Below are 11158 nucleotides of genomic sequence, written 5' to 3' on the forward strand. Positions count from 1 at the left end.
TTTTTGTCAAATTATGCAAATAAAATGGAACGGAGGGAGTATATTATATTAAGAAAAATATTATAAACACTATGAATTTAATTGTTAATTTCACATTTAATTAACTGTTTGGCCAAATCTAACCTTAAATTGTAACTCCAAGAATCCTAGCTATAGCTTGGCTTAAACCATTCTATAAAACTTAAAACTAATTGAGAAAAATGATTAATTAACAATAAGTTTATAGATATACTGTCATAACCCAAAATCATTGGTCGAACTGGTATTATGGCCCAAGTGAGCTTAAGGCCTCAGAAGCCCGTAGTAAGCCTAATTCATATAAATCTAGTCCTTTACACTAGTTTTAGGAACAATAGCCCATAATGTGACGTTATTAAATCATACTGTCAATTTATATCTCTGGCTAAGCTTCTCCATCTCAAATAATTCATACGGGCCTATAACTTTTTATTATACCATTAACGTCATCCATAATACGGGTAAACTGGTCCATTCGTACTTTCAAAGAGTCGATTAGAAAATCCACATGTTTATTGAATAATACACTAATAACTTTTCACATAATAATTTACAATACCTGACTCTTTAACTGCGGAGCTCAGTAACTAGATGCAGATACATTTTTTATACATGTTATTGTATATTCAACTATTATCAAAACTAAAAAATTACTATTGTAACTCTGCGGAGAAGGAAGTAAAGCTTGTTTGAACCAGTAAGATGTCTACTTCCTGGAAAAAATTTAAGAGAGGAGGTGAATTTCACAAACTCAGTGAATAATAATAAATAATGCATAACCCAAACAATCACGCAAAATGCTTTTCAACTTATACAGTGAGCATTTGTTCAACCAGACACGTGACACATCATCAGCAACCACAAATGATATCACCTTCAAACAATCACATCAAATGGAGATTGATCAGTGGCGTCATTGTTTTCTCATTTCACAAGAAATCTAATGGTTGCAAAAAAATATCAATATCATTTCCAGGACCATTATCACCTGGTATGATCATTGATAAAATAAATGAAGATTGCTTCATGCAAGACCAAGGTGGGGATTGTATGGAATTAATATAACATGCCATATACTGTAAGTGGTGGACATTGTCCTAAAAGGATTAAAACCATCACTACACAAACCAAGCCTCACATTACAAGGATCAGAACAGAAATGTGAATAATGAACATCAAATGCGTTTCATGCTTCTCCATCAGCAGGATGTCTTATTAATAATCCATCCTTCTTATGACCTTCATAATGCCATTTCATCTCTTTTGCAGTTTTTTTTTTTTTTTTTTTTTTTTTTTTGAAGCAAATATCCTTTGTAGTCTTAGTATCAAAGAGAAGTATTGCAAGACTTTAACAGACATTTTATTTCTAACAATAAAAGTTTCTTCTACATCACCATGTGAATTAGGTTACTCAGTTTTTTTTGTTCGTCTTCCACCGAGAGGTGCCATAAACCTTACATGATTCATCATTCTTATATTCACCCCAAAACAACATCCAATCATGTTTATAAGAATGGATCTTATTATAATTAAGCATAATGCTTGAATAATTTTTTTAGCTTCATAGTAGGATTTCGGCAAACATATACCCAAAATAGAAAAAGCATCAATTAACAACTCAAGAAACATACTAAATGATTTTCCTGTCTACCCATTCAAGCATTTTAAGTGATAACAGTGTAATATAAATGATAACTTAGAAAATGTCTTGTACCCTGAAAACAACTCTTTATCCACATCTTGTAACAATTTATAAAATTCACTAGTCTCCCTATCAAATGTTTCGTCTATTTATTCTATGGTATTCCTGTTATATTGTACTTCCTCCTCAATATTGTCATCTTGACTACCTACGACATCCACATCTAGCAACATTTTATTATTAACTTGAATAGGTTCACATAATGCATCGCATAATAATTCTGCTATGTTAGGTAATCTAGGAGGATCAGAGTGTGTAAATCCTTGATCATGTCCCATTCCTTGTTCATGGCTAGTATGAGAAGAGAAAGATGAATTAGTAACATGAGGACATGACTCCTCTCTATGTAAAACCCAAAGTAGTGTATCCTCTCAAAAACCCATCACAGATCAAATACTCTCTAACGACCTCATATGTTTGTAAAGAACAATTAACACATTGAATACAAGGACATATTAATTTTCCACCATTAGATGCATTACGAAATGCAAATTCAAGGAATTGTCTCACTCCATTCTTATATTCATTACTAATCCTAGGTTTACCTATCCAACTCTTATCCATTTCACAGTTTTTCAATCAAAAATGGCAACACTTAAAACAAACAAAAAATAAAAAATAAAAATTCTCACCAACATAAAATTATAAATTATGAATCCACAAACCAAATTCAACAATAGCAAATAATAAAGATATTCTAAAAGTTTGATTCAATTGTTTATGTGCATCTATTTTCAAATTCTTTAATAAAGTAAAGAATTAAAAGAATATTTCTTATTATGCTGTTTAAACTGTATATTGTATAAAAGTATTTTAAACCCTTAAAACTGCCATGATTTAATGCCAAAATAACTACTTATTTCTTATTAGGGTAATTACTAATTAAGATAACTATGAAACTAAAATTGACTCCACATGCAACACCATAGTAGCTTAGCTATAGCTGTTCTTAGGAATAAAATTAAAAAAAAATAATGATTTTTAATATGTTTGGTGGAGGGTTTTTTTTTTTTCTTTTCATTTACTATTTTTTATTTTTTTTAAAAAAAAGTATCACAAAAGCAAAAATGAAAGGATTTGATTTTATCATTATAGTTTAATGTTAAAAAATCATTCTAAGTTATAAACTCTAAATACCTCGGCTACAGCTTTTTGGACTCATGTTAATGCAATAATTATTAATTATACATATTTTAATATCAATGCAAATTAAATATAAATTAGTATGAAAATATTAAATATTATATTAAATAATATTATTTAAATAAATTAATTTAGTATTAATATTTAAGTTCAACTTAAAAAAAGTTTAACAGTATTGAAACAATAAAAAACGCTCATACAATATCTATAATAATATATATACAACACGTTATTCACAGTAAAGCAAAGAAAACATATAAATTTGATGGGATTAAAAAGCTAAAATTAATGCTTAATTTATATACTAAAATTTAGAATAATAAACTATATTTTATTTATTAAAAATTCAAAATGGGAATAAAGGAAATATATGAAGTACCTTGTAAATTGAGTTGAAATTAGACCTTAGTAATAAGAATAATCAATGAGCCAAGCTGCAAGTCAAGGCTACAAATTTTGAAACGAAAATTCATAAATCAAAGTTAAAACGTTTGGCATAGTTTATTATTGGTAAAGATATTTGAAAACAATATTTTAATTATTATCTTTAAATATTGTCAAGCTATTAAGATTACCAATTTAATCTACTCGAGTATCACATCATCGTCAAACTTTAGAATACATAAAACTATTGAAAGTAATTCCTCTTTAATAGTTGAATAATTTTTTTGTGTATCATTCTATACAATATTTACCCTAGTTCTACTCTTAAGGATTTGAATACCCAAGAGATGAATATTGCTCATGTGGAGAATCAGCTACATAATTAATTTATTTCAAAACATGACGTTAATACTATTTATAAAATTTCTTTCTGGTTACTCAATTAAACAAACCGAATAATCTGTTCCATTAAACTTTATGCACGATAATATTCAATTATTTCCTCCATAAGCTATTTTGAAGCATAAAGAAAAATACAAATTTTTGCATATAGGTATGGTTCAAGTTGCAATTAAACCTTTATTTCGAGTTGGTTTAGATATTCCTATTTTTGCATGTTTACGAGATGCAAGACATTTTAATTTTTCAAATTCCCTTTTAGCTATGATTGAATCAAATTTAGCTAATGGTCCTATCTATTTTAATTGTTATTTGAACTTTCTTTGTCTCTTTATGATCCAAATATTTTAGATGCTTTAACTTTAACAATTAAATCTAAAAATATGAATTTTTCAGATAATATTAGGTCTAAGTAGTTATCTATAGAATTTACTACAAAGTTATGACAACTATCCTAGATCCTAGATCTAGACAGACTTTGACTAGAAATGAAACAATTATCTTTGAAGCTAATACCCAACATACAAAAGTACACACTCCTAAAAGGCTAAAGCGACATGAATTAACCTAAGAAAATTCATGGGATCTCTAAGAAATTAATCATCTAGTATCTGTTGAAAATATCTCTACTTCCTCCAGTATTGTAGAAGATATCGATGAAAATATTCATGTTCAATTCCTTCCTTTAGAAAATCCCACTAGACAAGTATTTAGCTACGAGAACACTAGGTTATCTACATCCACCCGAACGCCAAATATTCAATTACAAAGTTTAGATTTTAATAGATTTATATCTAGATCCATATGTCAAGAAGTAGAACAACCAGTTAACTTTTTACCCTTCTCTTCTATAAGATCTTTGTCTCCTACATGATCTGCTATGGAACATATATCTCAATTAAATGTTATTAGTGAGAATGATATTTCAATTAATAAAGAATTTCTTAGGAAAGAAATGACTAGTGACTATAATCTAGATAAGTGTTGTTGGTTCTTTAAAAATTATTCAAAAGAAAAAAAAAGATCAAATTAGAGAATTATATTATGGTTACACAAAACAATATAAAGTTAACATTCCTAGAATTATATTATGGTTACACGAATCAATATAAAGTTAATATTCCTTTCTTCCAGTGGTTTTCTATTTATTCTATTGAGAATAGTATTGAATACCCTTTTCAAGAAGTCTTAGTTAATCAAAAGGTAACTAAGGAATGCATAACTGCATCTAATGATGTCGTTACATCCGTTCATCCTCCTCTAGAAAAAATTAAATTTGGTCATCAACATCAGATAGTTATAGGTTCTCCTTTTTAAGATGATAAATACAGTAGATAATGATAAGAAGAACCCTACATTAAAAGATATTAAAAATGTTCAATTTCAAAACAATTACACGAATCAAATACGCAACACAATAGCGTCACAAGTAGATAGATCAAAAGTCCAAACTCAAGTATCTTATACTTCTCCTATTCAAAAACCCTCACCAATTACTAAACCAGAAATTCCAATATTTAATCCCCATGAAATACCTGTAGAACAAGTAGTTAAGTTAGATAAAATAGAAGATATGTCAGAAAAGAGACAAAATAGATTAAATTATATAAATATTTCCTCTTCTTCTAGTATTAAAGTATTAAGTAAAGATAAATAATTAGAAGAAGAAAGAGAAGAAGAAGAAGAAGAAGAAGAATCATATTAGTCAATTAAAAAAACAATTTAATGAAAATTTTATTGTTAAAAAGATTCATAATGCACCTTATGCAAAACTAGAAATTTTTACGCTAGTCCCACACCCCCAGATATACAATATGAAGATAGATCTGCCATGACTCAGGCTAGATACGATGGAGAATCAATTAATGAATGGAATATAGATGGGTTATCAGAATATCAAATAATAAATATGTTACAAGAAATGATTATGGCCTCATCAACTCATAAGTCTAAAGGTAATACTGATCCAGTTGTGTTGACGTGTGTTTTTTATGCCCCGCCTGATCCAATGAGGAAATGAGGATGCAAAATGAATGGGTTAATGCTATCTAGAAGTCTTTTAATCTAAGGATTTAAATTAAAAATGATGTTGAAAAGTTAGCTGAGACATAGCTGCGTCACGCAAGAACAGCTGCGTCACGCAACTGTTCATCCAAGAACAGTTGCGTCACGCAACTATTCATCACTGTTCATCACTGTTCAACAAATGAGTAGCGTGACGCAGCTACAGTCAGCTACAGTAGCGTCACGCAGCTACAGTAGCGTGACGCAGCTACTGTAGCGTCACACAGCTACATTCAGCTACAGTAGCGTCACGCAGCTACAGTAGCGTGACGCAGCTATGTCCTGACCTACCCTATAAATACATCTCTTTCTCACAATTTTGACAGAAGAGGGGAGGAGAACAGACACAAAAAAAAGAAGAACAAGAACAAAAAAAAGAGAGGACAGAAAGACGATTTTGAAACCCTAAAAAACACACTATAAAGAAACCACCATTAAATCCTTGAAAAAAAGGCTTCTGGAAATCTTAGCTATCATTTGTTAGGAGATTTGATCCATTTGCAAGCATCAATCTGAGGATTAGGTAATTTCCTTAACATTCTTTGTATTTTTTTTATATATTTTTGTGATTTTAGTAATATTTTTGTGGTTTTAGTAATCTAAGTTTCTTTAAATTATATTCTGTTCATATTTAGCCATTTTATATGTCTTTAAATCGTATTTAAGTAAGAAATAATATAAATAAGACATTTAAAAATGGATTCTGGGCTAGGACAGTGCATCACGCAACTGTTCCTGGATGAACAGCTGCGTCACGCAACTGTTCATCCAAGAACAGTTGCGTCACGCAACTGTTCTTGGAAGAACAGTTGTGTGACGCAACTGTTCTTGGAAGAACAGTTGTGTGACGCAACTGTTCACTGTTCATCCAAGAACAGTTGCGTCACGCGACTGTGCAGTTGCGTCACGCGACTGTGCACTATTTACTATTCACTATTCACTGCTCATGAAGAACAGTCGTGTCACGCGACTTCATCCAAGAACAGTTGCGTCACGCGACTGTTCATCGATTTTTCCAGAAAAATAAAAAAAATAAAAAATAATAATAAATTTTATACAAAAATAAAATCTAATTTCTTCAATAAATTTGAAAATGCCCAATTATGAACAGATCACAGTTTAAATAAACTTAGAACACTAAAATCTAATTTTATGTGTTTATTTATATGAATTTTGCAATTTATGTTTAAATGAAAAATAAAATTAAGTTTGTTGATTTATTTATATTTAAGATTAATTTGCATATTTATTAACAATTTGCATTTCTAGTGTTAAATAATAAATATGCATGATTTTGGGTTTATGGGTTGGATTTAAATCGGGTAGAATGTATTTTAGGTTCAGTTTGTTGCCCGCCTTGAACCATAAGGCAAGAGCGGGTCATTTATTTATTTGATTTAATATTTTCAGTTCGGTTTGTTGCCCGCCTTGAACCATAAGGCAAGAGCGGGTCTTTTTATTTATTTGGTTTGATCGCTTTGATTTAATTGCTTTAATTTGAATAATTGCTATGTGATAATTAGATTTGATTGGGACGATTAATTAATTTTCCACATAGGAACTCGGTTCGATTTAATCGGGTTGGGGTTTAATTAAATAAATTGGCTTTTCTAAAATAAAATCAATTAGAAATCGTAGGTTAAAAGAGGCCGGTTTTCCGGGCGTCGGCTTCCAATGGGCCGACGTACCCAATTCCCTTACCCAGAACCTCATTGGTTCGCCTGGCCAGTTTTTCTAAATAATAGGCCTTGAATAAAATTGGGTTAAATGAAGTTACTTTTATAAAATAAAATTGAAACGGTCCCATTGCCGAAAAAATGGGTGGCGACTCAAATATTTTATAAGACCGATTTATCGGCACCGCGATCCAAAAAGATTTTTATCACCTTTTTCCAAAACAATAATAGAATAATAAATAAAAAGACGTTTTTCCGAGATCCTTCCGGGGTTCGGGATTTCGGCGAAAACAGTTTGGCGACTTCACTGGGGATTTTGCACCCACTAATCCCTGGTTGTTTTTAACAAACAATTTAGTGGTTGCAATTAGGAATTGACTCTAAAAACCCTACTTTTTAAATAAAATTGGTTAGAAAAGCCGATGGAAAATTTTTAATCGTCCGTAAGTGCTTAATTGCTTTCCTTTTCTTTCTAGGATTTTTGCATTCATTCGCATTTCTCTCTTCTCACCTCATTCTACCCATACTACCCTTCGGTACTGGTGTTAAGTTTGACGGTGGATCTAGCCTAAACCATGCGATTTAGGTGCATCCATCCGAGAATTAACATTACTACCAACCGCAAGCCTAGTACCTCAAAGGTGCGTCAAAAGGAGTAGGCCCAACAAAGCCCGAATCCTGTTTGTGGAACCCAGACTTTGTTAAGCCCAATAAGACTAAAGCCAATGCATGTAGTTAAAAACCGTAGTTACTTCCCCTAAGGAAATACCCGGTTCTATTTGCTGTTGCTATGCCGCATTCATTTCTGAGAGTTGATATCGTCAATCTCAAAACCCCCTGTTGGTTGTCGAGATTAGACCAATTCCTAGGAAACAGATGTCAGAATTTTATACCAATGGAATCCGTGTGCGGGAGAAATAAGGTTGGAAGGCATGCATTTCCCAACTCCCTTTCCCCTGTTTGATATAAACTGTACATATGTTGTGACATTCATGCACCATGTGACACTCTCTTTTTTAGCCATGCATTAATAAGAGCTAATGTTCGGTATGGACGTTTGACCTTGATTTTGAGATTGGACCTCAAATTCGTTTTGAATAATGTAATGCAATCACTTATAGTGAATCAATACCCAAAAGAAAAGGGAGTTATAAGGGGGTTGTGATTCCTTTGTATTGTCACATTTCTCGCATTATCTGAAAATAAGTGAGCAAGAGATTACAAAATTTGTAACAAAATAAAATGAAAATCCTGCTTGGGACCATATGTTCCAAGGCAAAAAGTAAGGATACAAAAAAAAAAAAAAAAATCCTGCTTGGAGATTCTTCCATTCCAAGGCAAAAATTAAGGACACAAAAAAAAAAAAAATAATAAAAAAAAATCCCGCTTGGAAATTCTTTCATTCCAAGGCAAAAGTTAGGGACTGAGAGAAAATAGTCGACTGTAAATTCCAAAAAGGGACGGTCGACGACAGATAATGCTGAAAATGTTTGAATACAAAATAAGTCATTGCCATGTTATTCACACCGAATTTTGGGTCCAGTCGTTGAAATCGAGATCTTATTTCCATACCAGTCATTAGCACATTAGAACTGCATTTCTCATTCTATGTGCTACTATTTCTCATGCATACATGCAGGACCTACCTTAACTCAGGTATTTATATCTATCAGTCAGAATTGATCCTTCCCAGAAAATCACCTCGAGAGCTTGGCACCGGTGCCCTGGTCAACGTTTGGTCAGAGTATCCCAATCCCCGAGCTTGCTCCGTGTAGTCCTGTGATTCATTCAAGTTCTTCGGATTCAATTTCTGATTCATATTTGGTTGGGATGGCTGATAACACTGTGAATGAGACGGGTTTCTCTCCAGCCCAGATAAGGACCATTTCTGAAATAATAGCTGCTGCCCTTGCTCAAGATAGAGCCCAGAACCAAGTGCCGCCTACTTCAAGTAATCAGCCTATAGTGGATGGAAGAGAGGCTCCAGAACACACCTTGGGTAGTAAAGCATCAGCTGATAATGCTAGTCCGGCTGAGAATGAGCTGATTAAGCAAATAGCAGAACTAAAGGACAAGGTGGAGAGGATATTTGTTTCGAAAGAAAAAGATCCAGTCATCAATTTTCATATGACAGAGTATGTCTTGAAGCCCACAAATTCTACTTCTTCGAAGCATACCCTGTTCGCGTAGAATGATGACCAAAGGTCCCATTTGTCGGTGTCCATCCGTGTTGCTCAGATGAACCAATACGGCGAAGAGGATGTGTCGCGAGGATTTCCTCAGACATCGTACAAGAACTATAGGAAAAGATATGACGGCCTGGATCTGGGGATACGGAGGGCTGAATTGAATTTTGAAGAACTGTACAACAAAAAGAAAAAGACGAGCCGAGGGTTTGGTAACTACCGGTCTTCCAGCAATAATCATAACAGAAATGTTGGTCATGCAGCTACAAACCAATTAGGGAGTAGCAATACAGTTAGAGCTGTTAAGGAGAAAAAGAAAAGGGAATTCACTGATTTGGGCATGCCTTTAAGCGCAGTCATGAGATCCTGCATTGAGAATGGCGTATTGTCAAAGTTGCCAATTAATCCATCTAAGCCTATTCAGGGTAGGTTCGCTGATCAAGACTGTGAATATCATCAGTGTAAAGGTCATTCTACTGATAATTGTCTCAAGCTCCGACATGATATCCAAGATTTGATAGATAGCGGGAAGATCACCAAGCCTCCTGAGCATAATGAGCCGGCACCCGGAAACCATTAAAGTTAGCTGATGGGCGAATTGAACAAGCTCTTAATCTTTCTTTTTGTTTTTCTGAATTTTGCTATAAAAACAATTTGAATGAACTTCATTTACTATTTCAATCAATGGGAATGAATTTTGATTACTTGTTTTCTTACTTCTCCTGATTGTTATGTTCATGGCATTGATTATACCACACGCATATTTGGCATAAATGCATTGCATCATTTTGCATTTAACCTAAGCACAGTCCAAAATCTCAAAAAAGTAATCGAAATCGGATCAGACTTTAAGCTTGAGCTCAAAAACGATTTCCAAGAATGTCTACAATTATGCTGATATACCGGGGGATCAATAAGCCGATTACAGGACATGTCGTCCCTACCGATTCAAATATCAAGCCAGTAAAGCGGAAAAGGAGACGGCTCAAACTAGAAGTGGCAAAACAAGATGAAGGCTGTGGTTCAGAAAGAGCTAGATGCAAGTTTCTGGGAAGGTAATGCATTACCCTGAGTGGTCGGCGAACATAGTCCCTATGCTCAAGAAAGGGGGAAACTAACAACCTGTGTCGACTACAGCCTCACCCAAAGATGACTCCCTTCTTCCACATATGGATGTCCTGAGTAACAGCGCTGTAGGAATGGCATGTTATCAAAAAAAAAAAAAAATAATAATAATGAAATGAATGAAAAATGATAAAAAAGAGAATGATTGCTTGTTTCTACAGTAAGCGGGTACATCCAAGGACTTTGAAAAGTGGAGATTCAGTGCTGATCATACTGTTAGACCACGAATCCCAGAGCACCCTAGAGGGAAATTCAGACCCAATTGGCATGGACCATTCAAAATCCGGAAGCTGTCAGATAAGGGTGCCGCTGAATTGGTCACTTCGGAAGGGAAGCCTGTCAATCGGATTGTCAGTCAGGATCAAAAGAAGAGATTCAATGTCTGAAATGATGATTTCGATTAAAAAAAAAAAAGAAAAAGAAAAGAAAGGGCTAAGTTGAAAACCCGAAAGGGCGGTTTA

The 11158-nt window shown here is 33.2% G+C and overlaps 1 pseudogene; it reads right to left on the reverse strand.

The window, feature by feature from the left end:
• Positions 1–947: 947 nt before the first annotated feature.
• On the reverse strand, positions 948–2284 carry LOC149494681 (uncharacterized; annotated as a pseudogene).
• Positions 2285–11158: the final 8874 nt, after the last annotated feature.

Source organism: Jatropha curcas, chromosome 7 (genome assembly GCF_041381405.1).
Source record: "Jatropha curcas cultivar XTBG-Jc1 chromosome 7, XTBG_Jcur_1.0, whole genome shotgun sequence".
Classification (NCBI taxonomy): Eukaryota; Viridiplantae; Streptophyta; class Magnoliopsida; order Malpighiales; family Euphorbiaceae; genus Jatropha; species Jatropha curcas.